Here is a 20,691-nt window from a genome sequence, read left to right on the forward strand (position 1 = left end):
TGAAATGTAGCATACTATTTGGCATGATTATTATTTGGTATCATTTGTGATGGCCTTCATAGGAAACACAGACCATTAAAAACGTTGCTTCCATTAATGCAAGCAAAGCTAATACTATGCTCATAAGATTTTTTTCCCAAAATAGCAGATCATACAAGAATGATCGTAAGGCATTTTTCTCTACAAAAATCTCAGCACCCAGGATTTATCCAAAGTGACCCCGATTTAAACTGTTTGATTACAGCAAACATGATATATTTTCCACTGCAAATAAGCAAACCAAATAAGATGCCGCCTGTATGATCTTTGAAATGTGTGTGGTGACATATATTTGCTGTGCCACTTCCTATGTTTTACATGTTCGTGCTTTGGCTTGATCCTGTATTTTTTATGCTTCTCTAGATGTCTGCTGCATTTTGATCATCTGGCATAGTTTGTCCTTTGTGCAGATTCCCTAATGAATCTCTGAATTTGGCACCGCTCAGACAGTTGAGGAACTGTACTTTGTATAACTTTTGGCATTTGGCTAATGGTGAATTACACAGAAGCATGATCAAAAGGGAGTCACCTAGATCTGCAGTTTTCTGTCAGCAAGGCTTTTTGATTTCAAGATACCCTCGTTATAGGACAGAATTAAAAAATATATTTTATGTTTGTCGCTAGTGCTTGTAAATATTTTCTTTTCCTATTAACCCTATGGGGCATATTTATACTCCGTTTGCGCCGAATTTGCGTCGTTTTTTTCGACGCAAATTCGGCGCAAAACTAACGCCATATTTATACTTTGGCGTTAGACGTGTCTAGCGCCAAAGTATGGGCAAATAGCGTCATTTTTTAGCGTGAACGCCTTCCTTGCGTTAATGAGATGCAAGGAAGGCGTTCCCGTCTAAAAACAGACGCACATAGCGGTGCGTAGTATTTATGCTCCAGGGCAAAAATCACACCCGCGCGGCAGGCGGCGCAAAAAAATGGCGCAAAGCACGAATAGCGTGAAATTTTAACGCCTGGGTCAGGGCAGGCGTTAAAATGGGGCAAACACACCTGTACTTAATCAGAACACACAGAACAAACAACAGAGCAGCAGAGCAGCAGAGCAGCAGAGCAGCAACAGGGAGACATGGAGGTGCTTTTTCTTCAACGTGCACGTAGACGCAGAGCGCTGCAGCAACAACAGCAGCCACAACAACAACAGCAGGGACCCCAAAGACAGCGCAGAAGGCAGGAGAGGATATTCCGCCCACGAACAACCCTGCATGGCCTCAGGGAACGAGACATCATCCAGAGGTACCGGTTGAACTGGCAGGCCATTCAGCAGCTGCTGACAAATATTGAACAGCAATTGGCCCCCACTTTAGTGACTCCACGCACTATCCCAACCGAAACAAAGCTGCTTGCCGTACTTCACCTGCTGGCAAGTGGCTCGTTTCAGACAACTGGTGCCCTGGTTGGTGGAATCTCACAACCATCTTTCTCCGCATTCCTGCCTAAAGTACTGGATGCCATCATTGGACTGACACCCCGCCACATCTGCTTCCCTAACACAGTGCAGAAGCAGCAGGAAACAAAACAGGGGTTCTACGCCATCAGTGGCTTTCCGCACGTCCTTGGTGCAATCGACTGCACACACGTACGCCTTGTGCCACCTGCTGCGAGTGAACACCTCTACCGCAACAGGAAGCACACACATTCCATCAACGTGCAGGCCATAGTCGATCACCAAGGACTGATCAGCAACATTGTGGCTAAATATCCTGGGAGTGTACATGACGCATTCATCTTCCGTCACTGCACCATCAACCAACACTTCCAGGATGGACGGTATGGCAATGGACTACTTGTTGGTAAGGACAAAAATCTACTTATATACTCACTGCACAGAAACCCTCTAGGATAAACAACCCATACACCACAATAGCAACACCTAGACAGGAACACACTGAGGTACTCACATCACTAGCCATGTGTCACAAGTCACCATTGAACCTCTCACACATTTGAATTTACTCCACAGCTTAGTGTGAAGACATTCATGACTGTGGTTGCCTAAATGTCACCTTGCAAATTGGAAGTCTCACAATAACCTGTACACTAATACAGTGCATGACTTTTAAGGGATGGGATGGCCTGGCTATGTTCATATGAACGTTTCTAATACCCTTTCATGTTTCAACTCTGCATGGAACTATCATAACACCCCCAGTGAGGACACACGGACACCTGTGTCACAAGTCACAATGCAAGGGAGGGCACACTGTACTTGAGAAACCAATTCATCCTGCTGACAAACAGTTAGACAACAAACACTTGCTCAGCCAAGGAAAAAAAACAATGCCAAAGTTTCCACCAACAACCATAGGTTGTCACATTAGTACACAAAATAGTCACAGACAACACAACACAACTACTGCCATCAAAGATACGTACAACAGTGCCTCCTACATCTAATTGATACCATTCTGTGTTTCTCTTTCAGCTGATCAGGGGTATGGCATCCAGCCTTGGCTAATGACACCATATGGGAACCCAAATACTGCTGCTGAGCGGGCATACAATGACGCCCACAAGAGGACACGCAGCATTGTGGAGAGGACCTTTGGGATCCTAAAGTCAAGGTTCCGCTGCCTTGACATCACTGGCGGAAGCCTACTATACTCCCCAGAGATGGTATGCAAAATCATACTCACTTGTGCCATATTACACAATATTTGTGTACAAAGGAACATTCCCCTCCTTGAACCGGACCCAGACATGCCTGAGGATGATGATGAGGAGGATGCTGGCCTGCAACAGGAGGGGGAACAACCTAACACCGCAGCAGGAGTGCGTAGGCGCCAACAGCTTGTGAACAATTTTTTTACTTAACTTATTATAATCACTTGTATTCCACACTTGTAAATAAACACAGATCACAAACACCACATCATGCTTTGGCCTATTCATTTCTGACCACCTTTAGTTTGAAATAGCTGAAGATGAATGTCGTCTCATTGATCAAGAATGCCATTAAAATTCATCACACCAAAAATAAACATCACAACTGTATGCACAGAGGGTAGGATGTGACATGTTACATTACCATACACAGAGCCCAACAAGAGTACAAATGTGACAATTACACATGCCGGATCCAAACAACTGAAACAGTCTCTCATCCAGCCCAAAATTGGAGATCATTTGAAAGTCACATCACACGTGTTCAGAGACAGGGTGGGACCATCCATGTGTACGTGAACATGTCATCAATGGCTTCTCTCAAGTGTATGATGTGAGCAATACACAATTGCAACAACATCAGCTGCCACTAACTCAGGAGGAGACCTTGAAGTTACAGTGACAACATACACACAGACAGGTCATACTGGATCCACATTCCCACACACATGTACACATATGTCATGCAACCAACCTAATATTTGAAAGTAGACCATCACAGTTGTGTCCCAGTTTGAACCTAGCAGGAAGATTGTAACATGACACTAAACCAGTTTATGCAGAAAGGGACACAGACAAGCAAAACAATATTCGCATTATCACATCGTGAACGCTGAGAGTCTTGCAAACTTAGGGGGTCATTCTGACCCTGGCGGTAATTACCGCCATGGCGGAGGTCGGCGGTAGCACCGCCAACAGGCTGGCGGTGCACCGATGGGCATTCTGACCGCGGCGGTTCAGCCGCGGCCAGAAACGGGAAGTCGGCGGTGTACCGCCGACTTCCCGCTGCCCTTGAGAATCCGCCATGGCGGCGGAGCGCGCTCCGCCGCCATGGGGATTCTGACACCCCCTACCGCCATCCTGATCCTGGCGGGTCTCCCGCCAGGAACAGGATGGCGGTAGGGGGTGCCGCGGGGCCCCTGGGGGCCCCTGCAGTGCCCATGCCAATGGCATGGGCACTGCAGGGGCCCCCGTAAGAGGGCCCCACAAAGAATTTCAGTGTCTGCCTTGCAGACACTGAAATTCGCGACGGGTGCAACTGCACCCGTCGCACCTTCCCACTCCGCCGGCTCCATTCTGAGCCGGCGTCCTCGTGGGAAGGGTGTTTCCCGCTGGGCTGGTGGGCGGACTTTTGGCGGTCGCCCGCCAGCCCAGTGGGAAAGCCAGAATGACCGCTGCGGTCTTTCGGCGGGAACCGCTTGGCGGGCGGCGACCGCCGACCGCCGCGGTCAGAATGACCCCCTTAGTCATATGAAAATGGTATGCAACTTAGCTTCAAATCATCATTACTGCAAACGTCAAATGGGCTAATGAGATGAATGAATGGTCAACAGTCATTCATACCATATGGCCTTACATTCGCCCGCTGCTGCAGGTTTGGCAGGATATGATAAAAATACTCCATGGATACAGTAGCTATTCTGGATGGTCAAATCCTAGGGTGCTGGGGGCCTAACTCCACCTCTACCACCCCCAAAACATACAAGAATCATGTACTTGTGAACTAAACACATGCATAAGGCACATGTGTGGCCTCCATGTCACAAGTCCTACACAAATATGAAACACAAAATCATAATGGGACATGGTCAGCCCCATAAAAACTGAAAGTGACTCTCCCACTCCCTGTTAGGACTACAGATAAAAGCATCCCCATCATAAAGGTGGGGACATTTTGGAGACAGAATACATAATGGTATCAAAAACATCATTTCAAAATAGCCATCAGCAATTACACCAAATATGTTGTCAAATATGGTCAATACATTAGTTAACGTATCCCAAACATCACAGTGTGAAGGCCGTCTATACATAAAAGTACGGATATTTGTCATATACAAACACAAATGTGTCTCACATCGCACCGTTTTACCATGACAAATCACCTTTCCAAAGCTAAACACATGAAGACATTTGGATAAATTTGCTCCATATTCTACGCATACAGCATGGCCGTCATAATTTGTTCACGTACATGAGTGCACACAATGCAGAGTCAGATACAAATGTATCCAAAAGTGTCTTGATATTTCACCTTCAAATTATTATTTACATCCACAATATTTTTGACTCTGCATCATGTGTACTACTTTACGTGTCAAAAAAAACACGCCCATGATGTATGCGTCGTGAAATTGACGCTACATGCACAATATATTGGTCATTTAATGTACAGTATTAATTATTAATATTCATATCATATTTTTTCACTCCGCATCATGTGCACCACTGTACGTGTAAAAAAAATGACGCGCCTGATGTATGCGTGGTAAAAATGACGCTACATGGACAATATGTTGGTCATTTCATGTACAGTATTAATTATTAATATTCATATCATATTTTTTCACTCCGCATCATGTGCACCACTGTACATGTAAAAAAAATGACGCCCATGATGTATGCGTGGTAAAAATGACGCTACATGGACAATATGTTGGTCATTTCATGTACAGTATTAATTATTAATATTCATATCATATTTTTTCACTCCGCATCATGTGCACCACTGTACGTGTAAAAAAAACGACGCCCATGATGTATGCGTGGTGAAATTGACGCTACATGCACAATATATTGGTCATCTCATGTACAATTTGAAATATTAATATTCATATCATATTTTTTCACTCCGCATCATGTGCACCACTGTACGTGTAAAAAAAACGACGCCCATGATGTATGCATGGTGAAATTGACGCTACATGCACAATATATTGGTCATCTCATGTACAATTTGAAATATTAATATTCATATCATATTTTTTCACTCCGCATCATGTGCACCACTGTACGTGTAAAAAAAACGACGCCCATGATGTATGCGTGGTGAAATTGACGCTACATGCACAATATATTGGTCATTTCATGTACAATTTGAAATATTAATATTCATATCATTTTTTTTCACTCCGCATCATGTGCACTACTGTACGTGTAAAAAAAATGACGCCCATGATGTATGCGTGGTAAAAATGACGCTACACGGACAATATGTTGGTCATCTCATGTACAATTTGAAATCTTGATATTCATATCATATTTTTACACTCCGCATCATGTGCACTGTAATGCGTCAAAAAAATATGACGCACATCTGTGTATGCGTGAAAATATGACGCATTACGCGAAAAGAAAAACGGCGGCCATTTTATGCAGGAAGTGATGTAATAGGATATCCTGTTTACCAAATCTGTACTGGGAGTTGACTTTCACTTTCACTTTGCAGTCTCAGAGTTATCTAGACTGTGTGGTTGTGTGAAAGGTGTTGTCCTGTGTTTTACTGCTTTAGTGTCCTGTGTGCCTTGTATTTTGTCTTTGTGTCAATCTTTTATTGTTGTCTAACATTGTCTCAGTCTGTTTAGTGTTATTTTGTCTATACCTGTGATAGTTTCTATTGCCTGTGGGAGTCTGTTGTGGGTAGCATAGTTTGGGGGGTTAGTTGGGCTATTTTTCTCCTTCTTCTTTTTCTTTCACACCTCTACCTTTCCCCATTTCCCACTTTTTCTTTCATCTTTCTTTTGTACTTTTTTACACCTCTCATCATGTCAGGTAGGCCTCGCCTGTCCAGGATGGGTGAGGACGAATTGGGGGGCTTCATATGGCTCGTAAGCCATTTCCTCCCACTGATGCTGGAGGCTGGGGGCCGTGTGATACAGGGGTATCACACGGAGGCGAGGAAAATCCGTTGGGAGAAGGTGCGCCATCACCTGGTCCGGGTCTACGGGAGTCTGAGGAATATACATCAACTCAAGCACCGCTGGGCAGATCTGATCAGCAGGGAACAGGACCTGCTGGACCACCTAGGACTCCGGATTGGTGGCTATGTTGGTGAGTACTAATCAATTACATGGGAATAATAGGAATGTGTGCGTGAACATGTGATGATTGGTAGCCAATCTGCAAAATAAGTAGCTGACTGCGTGTTATGCTAGGGAAACCTAGGCCCATGGGTATACACATAAATCCCCATTTTTGCTACACATGTACACCCAATAACAGCAGTAAAATGCAACATCTATTTGTATTTTGCTAAGTAGCCCCCTCTCTGCGTCACAAAATGATGCAAATGCTGCGCTACAAAGGTATACATATGTGTCCAAATGTGTATTTGTTGCAGGATGTGTATGAAGACCTATGCTACCAGGCCGATGCCTCATTTTTGCAACACATACCAGATGGCTGTAGCTGCATGGAATGTACTGTTGCATTTGTGTCTGAAAAGCAACACGTGAACTGCTCTATTTGTACTCTACTGGTCATAATGGCCAGTGAGTACGTCATGTAGAAACAACATACCTACATATGTAGACGCCATAGCTAGACCGAAAATTGCAAACACATGATGATGCTACACATGTGTGTTGCCTTCACGTCACATGAAGTTAGTCATGTTGTCCACACATATGTCACATGTGTGTCTGGTTGCTGTGTGTTGAACCTGTCCACATAGCCTGTTTGATTGTGAGTGGTCATGCAGTTCTCATGGAACCAGTTGTGGAATGTTTCTCTCTGGGATGCACATGCTGAGATGTATGGATCACATGATTGTTGGGGCCTACTAATGGAGGATTAACTTGGACGACACATGACTGTCCTGGCCACTGCATGAGTGTAGTAGGGTGTGTCACTGGAGCAGGAGACTCATCCAATGATAATCTAGAATACAAAGTCAGCCAGGCAGGATGAGCATGTGTGAAAGTGTATCATTACCATGTAATATTCACACACTGTCATTGTAACAGAAATTATTTGTCTGTTCACCCAGTCTGAGTATAATCTTCCTTTCATGCTTTACAGGTGGACCAGCCCCGTACACCATTGGTGAGGTGGCCCATTTTGACGACCCCGATACCTACAGTGAGTGTTGCCTAAGTGCTATTTACATTGTTTGGAAATGAAGCATGATGGATTACTGTGTGTTCAGGATAATTCATGATTTGATGTGCTGGCCGTTCATTGGCTTTGTTGTTTTGGTGTGATATCAAATTGGAATAATGTTTCTGTAAAGCAATACCTAGTCATCTCTCAGATTGAGGGGCAGTAGGTCATTCAATTAGTGCGACAATTGGGAATGGCATGACTCATTTTGAATACACTGGTCAATGTTAGACTTGGTCAGGAACTTGCCATTAACTGAGTCAGCATATCAGACTGACAGTCTCCCAGATAGCTTAGGCACATGGCTTCGATGACAAGTGCTTCTTCCTAGTTGAGGATGGACTGTGTACACTGTAGGTCGGATCTTCCGGGGGCATGTACTTCCACAAGGTGACCTCGAAGTGTGTGTGACTTGAGTGCAATGGCCTAGGTGTTCTGTTGAATCATGTGAATGGGTGTTCTACCTCCTCTGTGTGTCTTGTAAAACATGCCTCACTAATAGTATGTTATGTTGGGCTAAGTCATATCATTTTGACATGTGTGGACCTGGGATGTGACAAGGTTGGGCTGACTCCAACGTGTTGCTAGCCCTTCATAGGTGTTGTGTGTGAAGGCACATGCTTGTTGAACTTTCTGTACACTCCTGGTTGTGCATTGATCATGGGATTGTTGTTTGTTCTTCCCACACCACCCACAAAGACTGGGATGTTACTGTGAAACAGGGTACCTAGGACTGTAGCAACCAGTATGTTACACGTACTTAACACCTTTTGTGACTTGAGTTTGTACCTAGGTCCAGATGTAGCAAAATGTCTACACATTGCAAATAGCATAATTTGATGTTAGTGAGTTGCAAACGTCTGTTTCCTAATCCGAAATGTTTTTGGTGGTCATGTACATATTCGCAAAATGCTTTTCTAAATGAAAAAAATAAAGGAGTTTACCAGCCCTACTTGCAAATCACAGTGGTAGGCAATCCCATTTGCTAACGAGTACGTGGTTGCAAAGTGAGTAGCTGTTATCATCCACTTGAAGTGGATGCTAACCAACTTGCTGACTGGAAGGGGTCCTCATTGTGAATCTTCACCTTTGTGAGTGGACCAAAATACTCCTGCACAAAACAGCCAGTGGTCTAGGGGAGCAATAATTATTGTGTAAATTACGAAAAATCAATTGTTGTGAATTTAAACAAATCGCAGCTCATTTTCCTTTCAGATAAAGGGCCTACACTTGGTGAAAAATAACTTGCTTCATTTAAAAGCAGTCACGTCTATGGAGTTCTGCTGTTCCCAGCAGGCCTCCATCCCCGTGAGTGCCCATAGTTGCTAAGGTGGTGCAAGTTGGAACCCATATCATTGATGTTCATGAGGTGGGATTTAGGGACCCCATAGTGACTCGCAGACGGTGTCAGAGACACCGTTCAGCTTTGCAATTTGCTAGTTGATTTCCCATCAATTCCTACATCTGGCCCATAGTGTCGACATATGATTCATGGCCAGGGGTTCAATCTTAGCACACAACTATTTCGAAATGCCATTGAGTGAGGAGTGTGATTCTTATCACATAGAATGACATATGTAGTGAAGTCAGTATGCGGACGAGCTGGTGCCATAATGTATAATGCCTTAGGTATGAATTGTATGAGTAGTTTAGGGTGATGTCATCCATCATGTAGAGACATGGATATGCTATATGTGATATGCCCTTCAGTATGCATGATTCACATGTACTTCCTCTGAGCCTTCCCGTGAACTATGTTGTAACAATTGCTGCAACCAATACATTGCTAGTAATGGACAAATTACCCATTGTGGTATTCAACCCACTGTAAATTCTATGCTCAATATTTGCCTTTTCTCTTCACAGCTGCAAACCTGAGTGCCGCAGCTCGCAACCAGTTTCAGCGCCGGGCAATGAGGTACAGCCACATCCTGCAGGTGCAGTGTGGGTATCGGAGGATGGCCCGCAGATACAATTCGGAACGGGCCTCCGGGGCGTGGTATGCCACACCACAGGCTCCCCCAACGGTGCCCCCAACAACCCCCGCCACTACATCCACCAGGTCTGGCCAAGTGGACCCAGCAACGGACCAGGCATCCTCATCCAGACCTGGACCCAGCCGTGTGGTGGGAGCAGGGCAGTCCCGTGCCCACACCACTCCACCAACACAATCCACCTCCACCGGCACCCAGACCTGCACTGACCCTCCGATCAACCCAGCGGACTTCCACGCATTGTCAAGGAAATTGGACAGGTTGATTGCAAAAGTTGACACCCTGACGGAGGACATGGCTGAGGTGAAGAAGAAGGTGCGCTCCATCCGGCGAACACTACGGAGGCCAAATCAGTAGACATTTTGCCCTCCAGAACTTTTACCCCTCCCCTCTCACCTCTTTCCTATTTCATACTGTTAGTTGGGTTTGGGGGGTTAGTTATAGGATAAGTGTAGGAAATTAGCTTAGTTAGTGTTAGGTAAGAGGGTGGGGGGTCCTTCTTCTTTATATCTTATCTTTTTGTGTGGGTGGGTGGGTGTGTGGCAATGTTGGGATTCCTGTTTAAAAAAAAAAAATAATAATAATAATCTATAAAAAAATAAAATAAAAAAAATATATGTTTGTTTAGGATAGTGTAGTATGTGTGTAGGTTAGTAAGTGTTGTCCTGCATGTGTCTTGTCTCATAATGGTGGGTGGGGGGTTGATGTTTAGATCGTTTCGTTACATGTGTAGAGTAAGTTTAGCTTAGGTTAGTTAGGGACAGTTGTGGGTTAGTAGTAGTCAGGTTAGATTAGTGTAGGTTTATCTTTCCCTTAGTTGCCTCTTTTATTACTTATTGGAAATAAAAATGTTGTTAACCCTTTACCTGATGCGTTAGGTGCTACCTTTTCATGGCCTTGACATCAGTGTAGCAGAAAGTTTTAGTATGACATTTGTGTCCTATGCTCGCTATCCCAAGGCTATTGAGGTTTAACATGCCAGCTACCCGTGTGCTAACTTGGTAAGTATCCACCATGTGGGAGAGCCACCATTGGTAGTGTGCATAGATCATCAAGATTTGGGGTTGGTATGTATCCTACTTCACAAAGAGTGCTTCCAGAGTTGATTTTGTAGGTAAATAGATAGGTCGGACAGCATTGTGAAGTTCAGGGAGAGCTTTGTAGATGAGTATTTGTTCACACTCTTGTCTTGTTGCTGTCATTGCTGACCTACATCATGTGTGTACTGCTTGAGCATGACTTTCCTTCATGGTAGTATACGCTGTAAGGGTGATTGATGCAGTGTAATTTGGTTATCATTCCTTTCATTTTACAGCATAATTTCTTGTTTTAGTATTGCAAGGTGCCTACATTTCTCAGCCACCATTAGTTGTCTAGAATAGCTATGAATGGGGCCTCATTCTGTCCAACACAGCATGATTGTGTGTGCTCAGTCCCTACATCAGTTATTTTCCTCAGTCTAGTAAAGCTATGATGCAATCCTGGCCACTGCACAGATGTTTCAGTATACATGAAATCAGGACAGTAGTATAGAGAATCGACATGGTTGCCACACAGCCACTTTGGAGTTATGTACTGCACAGTTGAAGTGTGAAATGACACAGAGACACAATAGGTGTGCAAGTGATATTTATTTTTAGGTGGAGTAGTGCAAAAAGTCCATTAACAATGTTAGGTGAGTCCGTTCTGGTGCATTCTTAAATGGTGATCCTATTTACAGGGTGTGGATGATGCTCCTGACATGCTGGGGTGATGTCACAGACGGTGCAGAGGAACAGGAATTGCCAAATGGTAGGAGAGAAACATTTACAGCCAATGTGGACAAGTTAAACAGTGGATTGCCGAACAGTCATTGAGGGTAGTTGGAGTGAGGCTGGCATGTGTCAAAACGTAGGACCTTGGTCAGAGTAGGGCATGGTGCAGGGACTAGGGCTTCCGGGTACTCTTGCGAGTGAATGTTATCTGTTCCATGTCTTCTTCTTCTGATGTGTGTGTTGCCTGGTGTGTCCTTGTTGTTGTTGGTTGTGAAGGGGCAACACACACCTCAGTGTCAGAAGACATGGAGGCAGACATCCCGGGGGCTGATCCCTGTCCAGTTATGAAGGGCAGTACTGCAGCAAGGAGGGCGTGCTGGTTTTTCAAAATGGCAGCCACATCCCGATGGTAGGCAGCCAGGTCGGCCCTGAGGGGTTCGATGTTGCATTCGTGCAGACGCTGACTGGCTTGCTGTTGGAGTTGTTTGGTCAACTGGATGACAGCTGTGCAGATTGCCTTCTGTGTTACTAAAAGTTCCTCCAACAGCGATGTTCTGGCTTGCATTGCAGCTGCCTGATCAGCAGTTGACAGCATGCACGAACGCACCCCCTCAAGGCTGGCTGCCATAGTTTGCATCCCCACCCGCACCTCCTTGGCCAGCTCCCGCTGGACCCCAACGACTGTTCTTTCGAAGCTGGTGCCAGTGTCGTCAGAGTCCTCAGCTGTGTTGGAGCTGGCAGGTCTTACAATTGGGGTGGCGGGTGGTTCTACTGTGGTGGCTGCTTCTTCTTGGCTCCTCCTTGTTACTGAAGGGGGGTTTGGAGGCTTTCGAGGACCATGTCAATGGTCTCTTGTGTGAGGTTGATGGTCTCGTCATCCATGTCATCAGGGAACTCATGGACAGGCATATCGGCAGGAGATCCGTGTTCCTCTGCAAAGAAACAGGGTACAATTAGTGTGTCTGTGTTGAGATCATTTTGCACTAAGATACAAGCCTTTGGATGCCTTAACTTTGTACTCTGATTTTGTCTTGGTATCTGCTATCCGTCATAGGGCATTGTTGTAGGCCTATGGCCCACCTGTGTGTCACATGTATGATATGGAGCTATCAGACATGCCTGCCAGGTCATCTCTAGGTGTTGATTTGTAATTATTTCGGAATATGCATTTTTTTGTCCTACTCCTCCCTCGGTGTTTCACTATTGTTATGGAGGGACATTTGTTTGGGTGGGCTCTCATTATCCTACATGTGATTCTTGGCTTTCTAGGCAGCAGGATAGCTAATGGTGTGGGGGACTAAGTTTGACCCACTTGTAAATAACTCTGTCACCCAGATATTCTATTTAGCTCAGACAGACTAGCAGTGCCTCTGGTCTCCCACAACAGAGGAATGTTTAGAAGTCCAAGCCCATGACATCTTTGGGACTTCTCAGGGAAGTGGTGGTCACTCAGGTCCTACACATTTCTATCTTTTCCGGTATGTTCCCATACACAAATGACACAGACAGTATTTGTTTGATATGAAGTTTCATTGTACAACTGACTTGTAGGAATTTAGGTGTGAGCCCCAATAACCAAAACAATACACACAGTTAGAACTGAAATAGTCTGCAGGAGAGTAATACATTGGTACACAGCTATCATGGTGCCTAACAGTTTCTACTCTCCCTCTGCTTGTTCTATATATAGCACAGCATGTTAAGTTTGGAGCTTGGCTGTCTGAATCACAGGGGAGACATCATCCCTCATATCAGAGGAATGGGCTGGGATCTGGTTGTGCATCAGCAGCAAGGCAGGCAGCATCTAGATGTGATTTTCTGTTTGTAAACTCCCCCATGCGTGTCTTGGGACGAGGAAGTGAATTTAAAAGACATATGTCATTGTGATGACAAAGTTTCCCTACGCAGGAATGGCAAACCTTAACCCCTAACACATCTATCATCAACGAACCAGACGGTATCCTTGACTGGGGCACAGAGTGAATATGTTCTGGCAAACTCCAGTGCAGAAGTAGGCAAAACAGGGTGATTTGACTAATTGCCAACACCTTAGGACTGACTATTTGCTACATTAACTGATAGGAAGGGCAATGAGATTCATTTAGTGCAAAGTGCTCTGAGGCACTTAGATGTGAGCAAATGAGTATAAGTACATTCAGGGTAAGATGCACAAAGGCCTCCAGCCTGAGGCTATTGCGCAAAGTAAACGTTTCACTTGCCACGCTACACTTTGACTGACTGTGGGTGTTGTGACTGCCCTGCCAGCACACTTGCCTCACAGGCCCTGCACCATACACTTTTTATTCACATTGCATAATCTGTACATGTTAGGTGGCATGACCTATGTATGTCAATGTTAGGATGTGGTATGGATGTAAACATTGTTGATGTTTGTATCTGATGGGGTCTCATGTGTGTCTTACTGGATTGGCCTGTTTATCGCAAGAATGTCCTATTTTTTGGTTAGACTGTGCAGATGTGTTTCATTGACCAGTTGCCTGTGTCCCCTCGTCAATGTTGTTGTCTGAGCAGTATGACATTTGTGATGTAGCATTGTTAGGCAGGCACGTGAGGGACCCTGACGTATGCAGCATGTGTGTGTCGTTAGTGCTGTGTGGCTCCTATTGCTGTTTACTTAGGCTTATGTATGTGTCAGTTATGGACATTCGGCATTTAAGTGTACTGGTACCTTTGTCTTATTTCTAGGAGTAGTTGCAGATGTCATCCTCACCCCCTAATTTAGGTATGTATGTTCCAGGGTGGGGTTCCTGCCATTTGGTACTATAGCTGCCCAGAGATGAGAGGTGTTATTGTCAACTGTGGTGGCAGTTAAGTTGCAGTTGTTGTATTTGCTACTGCATTACAGGTAGGGACCTAGTTGATGGGGAATAGTTTGTGCAAAACAAGTGCCTGGATGTGGATTCAGGGTAGTGTCCTTCCCACCTGTCACTGGTTTCCCTTGGCTCTCTTGTTGTAATTACAGGATGTCCCCGTGGGACTGTAGTGGTGGCAGTATTTTGTCGTGCCCCGGCTATGGTCAGTACTGGCCATTCCCCCCTGCCGTGCCCCTTTCCCCATGCCACTTCATATATGTGCTAAGTTACATGCATTGTGTAGTAGGTATCCCCCCCTGCTTACAGTCCCCATTATTGCATTGTAATTCCCCATGCGACTTACCCTGCATGTGCGTAGTGTCGTGGTAGTCTGCGCTGTCCAGTCCTTGTATCCCTGTGACGATCTCCTCCGGGATGACGGCTGCGACCATCTCCTCCATGTGGTCCAGGGCCTCCTGTTGTGCTGGACTCCCCCCTCCAGTCTGCATTGCTGCCTTCCTGTTCCTGGCCATTTTCTCTTTGGTCCTACGTTTACAGTCATGCCAGCGTTTCTTACACTCGGTGACTGTCCGGCGTTCTTCAGCCACACTGTTTATCTTGTCCACAATTTGTTTCCAGATGGCCTCTCTCCTACTGAGTGGCAATTTTGAGGATATGAAAAGTTGGTGCTGGTGTTCCGTCACCTCTTTCACCAGGATTTCCTGCTCCTCTGCACTGAAGCGACACTTTCTTTTTTTCTTTAACATGTCCTGGTTCCTGTATGCTTCCTCCTGGCTGGTTCCTGGTCTGCTCTCATCCTCCTGGGGTCTGTTGGGGCATCTAGGATCCATTTTGGGTCTCCTCTCCTGTAAGTGCAGTTTTCGCGCAAAAATGTCACGCAATAGCGTGAAAAAAAACGGCGTTTTCACGATTGCGCTGTCGTAAATCGACCCACAGTGATTTGCGTCACTTTTACGTGGGTTTCCCTTACGACAGACCGACGCTGTGTGCGTCACGAAATAATGACTCCCACCTGCTAATATTTTTGACGCAAAACTGCGATAGCGCAGTTTTGCGTCAAAAAGTATAAATATGGCCCTATGTGCTTTGTGAAAACGTATCAGTATGGTCTCCAGTGAGAAAAAGTGTGCAAGCAAACAACTGAAGTCCAGGAAGAAGTAGCCAATCCTGACTGCATAAACTTTTCCATATATATCAATCTGTACTCCCTATTGCTTAGCGGATACCAGTAACCAAAGATGAAAAATTGCTCTCCATACTCTTAAGATGATACAATGCTGCACAGTTTATCCATGAAAATTCAAAGATAGTCCCAGAACTGAATGTGCTGCTGTAAACGTTATGGAAGCTGTCATTGCGTTCTGTGCCCAAGATATATTTGCTAGGAGTATGTAATGTTATAAAGTCCATCAACTTGTCACTGTAATTTTTAAAGGAACTTAGGACCAGACTTATCGAGCAATTTCGCATTTGCAAATGGTGCGAATATCAAAATTCGCCCATTTGTGAATGCAAAAATGCCTTTCAAGATGTATGAAAGGCATTCGCTGTGCAATTTTAAGGAATTGCTAAAATAGCGCTTCATTAAAATTTCGACCCCATTTAGAGAATCGCAAATTGCGATTCTCTAAATAGGAAATCGCAAATAGGGAATTCCTATTTGTGATTTCCAAAGCACATTTATCAAGCATTTCCTAAATGCAAATTGGGCATTTAGGAAATGCAATTACCATCAAATCCAAATTGGTGGTAAGCATGTGCAATTTTTTAAAAAGCATTATAAATGCATTTTTAAAAATAACATGTAGTGTACACATGCCCCTAGGGCATGTGTGTGCCTCACATGTCCGTAAATATTTTTTTTGCCCCCTGCACGCTGGGGTTTGCATTACCTAATTTGCGAATTCCTAACTGGCCGACAGGCCCATAGGGATGAATGGAGTCCCATTCTCTAATTGCGATTCGGTAATAGTGATTGCGAATTTTAAGAATCGCTATTACTGAATTGAAAATTTCATACATCCCATTTTGCATTTCTTAAATAGCGATTTCTTAAAATTGGCCATTTAAGAAATGCAAAACGGATCTTTGATACATCTGGCCCTTAGGGCCTGATTAGGAGTTGGGCGGTTGAACCTCAAGCTGGTGGCCTCACCTTCACCATATTATGATGTTTCCACTGGGCTAATCGGTGAAAACCTTGTATTATGACGTTTCCGCTGGTCAGCCTGGTGGAAACAGTGTGGTGGTATTGGCCTCGCCTCCCTTAGGGAGTCAAGGCCAGTGCCGTTGCACACAGCACCTTCGGAATGCGCATTATCTGCAATAGCAGAAAGTGCGCATTCTGAGGTTGCTAGCAGGGGGGCCCATGCACTGCCAGTCATGGTTGTGGGCAGTGCAGACCCCTCTTGTGGCCCCCAGCACTGCATTTCTGCTAGTATTTTCTTGGCGGCACCCCACCATGAAAAGGCTGACAGAAAACAAAATCGTGATCAGCACGGCAGTGCCAAACTCAGCATCGCTGAGGCTGACCACAATTTTGACCTCTACCAACCCATCAGAATGCCTGATCCCAGCAGAGGCAGCAGTCTCCTGGGGGTCTGACACCCTGGATCATAACCAGTCCAACTGTCATTGTGAGTTTAGCGTTCAGTGGACCACCAAACTTGTAATTAGGCCCTTAATGCCCTTTGTGAAGTATAAAGCTCACAAAGTCTTAGGAAGGGCCACAAAGGGCTTGGCTGCTGTACTGTGACCCTGTTTCAGATCCCCAACCGAGGCAATGTCCTGTGTTGCTCAACCCACACATTCCTCTTTCTTTTCAGTCCATTTTTACCACCGAAATTTACCCCTTTGTGGGCTGAACCTACCACCTCTTACCCCCTTACTTTGTGTGCTCTCTAATCCCCTCTACATCTCCTTCCTCTGCATGGAAAATTGTAGTTATTGCCACACAATTGTTTGCCACAGGAAATCCTGCCAACATGATATAGTGTGGTATGAAATTATAACCTGTAAAGAGTGGGCAGGTTAAATTCTGCCATTAGCGAAGTTGCACAAAGTGGGGACTCTTCTGCATTTGCTGAGAGTGATTTATTTTTTACTTCACCAAACTTATCAAGTGAAAGAAGAAAAAAAACACGCACCCCCTTGCATTTGTGTTTAACAATGGGGAACTTTAGAATTTCCCTGAACATGGCGTATTTGACCTTTGTACATGAAATGATGAAGTGTCCCTTTTTATGAAACAAACGCAGTTGCATGCTATTATATTTTATTTTATTTTCGTTCTATGAGTGAGCAGTCTAACATCATCAATCTGAATTGGCTCAAAAGTGTCTGGACAGTGCGATGGAGGAGCTACGTTTAGCTAATCACGTTGTCTGCTGGTGTTCACTGACCACTTCCTTTCTAGTTCTGTAACTTGATTTATTTTACTCATTTAGGGCATGATTATGACTTTGGCTGTCTTGCCACCAATATTGAGGCCTGGGACAAATCCTTGACCACTGGCTAGGTCGTCCGCCAGCGAAACTAGGGTGTTGGCAATCTCATTGACGAAAGACTGTTCATGTCCCACTGCCACCACCAGTCTTTCACTCCTTCATCGACCGTGGTCACAGGCTACATCTGCTGATGACTGCAGTCCAGTTCCTGTTCTCGCAAGTGGTATTACGATGTGGCTCACTGCCAAGCCTACTATAGCGGGAAGACCTCCATACTCGACCTGGCAGAAACACAAGATATAAGGTAAGCACTCACCTTATATCTAGTTTCTACTCCTCTTCCCATCACAGACCCCCTTGTCAAGGTCCTCCCTTTTCTGCAGACACTTGCCCATGAAGAAAATCCACACCGTTGGCGCCAACTCCTAAGTTAAGCCACTCGTGCATTTGTTCGTTGTTAAAGTGGCTGTGGACTCGTGCTGTTGGACAAGGTATGTTTTCCGTAGGTGTAATATATATGTGTGCATTTTCAGATTTGTTTCGTATAAATAAATACACACATATGTATTCGCAAGTCTTTGGAGAAACAGTGCAGATTTCTTGGCTTGCTCCCTTTTCAACACTACTGGGGCAACCTCCCCTACTGCAGACGCTGCTTCAATATTGTATTTTAATGTCAGTTTATTTGCATCATTAGAAGAGAGGTTTGTTGGTAGGGAGGTTAATATAGAAAAATTATCTTTTTTGTCATTTTAGGAGTTAGTCAGGTCAGATCAATGACATAATATTGAGCCCAAAAATATCGGGAAACACAAATATTGTGTCAAAAATTATTGTTGACACAAATATTGTTCCCTATACATATGGAAAATACAAAAATATCAATTCACACTAATATCATAATAAATAGGACAAAAATATCGATTTTCATGAAATAGACAGTATGAAATAGTAAATGTTAAAAAGTTTAATGCATAACATTAATATATTGTATAATTAATAAATATAAGTAACATTTATGATTACAAATGAATATGTACTTCTATAAACATACAAACAAATATACATGTATATATATATATATATACATATATATATATATGTGCGTGTTTAAATGTACATATATAATACACCATTATTAAAAATATATATTTTAAATTAGATTAATTTTTATGTCTTTCTTCCAATTTGTTTTTATGAAAACATATATGTATTTATATAAATATGTAGAGTACAAAAAAAGATTTAAATAATATTTTAAAAGTTATCAAATATTAATATTACAGACATTTAAAAATGATTCGTAAAAATATTAGACTCAGGAAATAATATTATACTTCATAGATGTAAAATTTACTATTGGCACTCCAATTTGTGCAACAATAGGGAAATTATTGACCTCAGGAGGGATAACATTTACTATTCCCACTCCAGTCTGTGCAATAGTAGGGAAAGCGTTGGACTCAGAAAGGGTCAAATTTACTATTCCCACCACCAGTCATTGCAACAGTAGGGAAAGCATTGGACTACAGATGGGTCACATTTACTATTCCCATTACAGTCTGGCAACAGTAGGGAAAGTGTTGGAAAGAAGAATGTAGTTCACTTGAAACAACACATAACATAATTTAATAACATTCACCAAAAATATAAATATTATAATACAAATAATATTTATATACATTTAAACAAGATTTACACATTTTATATAATTATTAAAATGTTGTAAAAAAATAATAGCAACTAAACAAATGTTATTAATTGATTATTTAAATACATTTTCACACTATGGCCCTCATTATGACGTTGTCGGTAAATCCCACTTACCGCCACACTGACTCCCCCAACTCACCACCGCCGCAGTGGATATCTGTTCACCACATTATGACACACACACACCAATCCGTCACTATTCAGCCACACACACAAATCCGTCACCCAAAAGGTCAGTGATAAACTGGCAGTATCAAAACCCACACCGTTACGCCAACAGAACAACTCCCACCACATTATGACCCACGACTCACCAAGGTGTAAATTCAATGGCGGTAAACCATTGGTGGTACATACCGCCGCAATCAAAATGGACCCCCATATACAAAACAATACCACATTGGACAATTCAAATAACACACACCTGACACCCATACACACACCACACCCACACACCCACACCACTATAAAACACACACCCACATTACCCGCATCCCTTTACCATTAAAAACAATTGCCAGCAGAGAGAAATCAAGACCACAGACACAACCAGAGCCACACTATACACACCTATGCACCACTCAGGCACACCACATCATACATCCCAACACTTTACTCAACACACCTTCACCCACACACCTCACACAACAACCATGGCACCACAAAGACACCCACGCTTCACAAAAGAGGAGCTAAGAGTCATGGTGGAGGAAATTATCAGGGTAGATCCACAGTGATTTGTGAACACAGGTGCAGCAGATATCAATAGCTAGGAAGATGGAGCTATGGCGGAGAATCGTGGACAGGGTCAATGCCGTGGGACAGCACCCAAGAACTAGGGATGACATCAGGAAGAGGTGGAACGAAGTATGGGGGAAGGTAAGTTTCATTCCAGCAAGATACCAGCTCGCAATCCAGAGGAATGGCGGTGGACCCCCAATTCCTCCCCCACAACTCACAGCATGGGAGGAGCAAGTCTTGGCAATCCTGCATCCTGAGGGCCTGGCCAGAGTTGGAGGAGGATTGGAGTCTGGTAAGTCAACTCTCTACTACTATCACCCCCCTACCTGCATGCCATCACATACTCCCACCCTCACCCTCACTTCCATCACTCCACCACTTCCCACACCCCCCCACC

This window comes from Pleurodeles waltl, chromosome 2_2 (genome assembly GCF_031143425.1).
Source record: "Pleurodeles waltl isolate 20211129_DDA chromosome 2_2, aPleWal1.hap1.20221129, whole genome shotgun sequence".
In the NCBI taxonomy this organism is placed as follows: Eukaryota; Metazoa; Chordata; class Amphibia; order Caudata; family Salamandridae; genus Pleurodeles; species Pleurodeles waltl.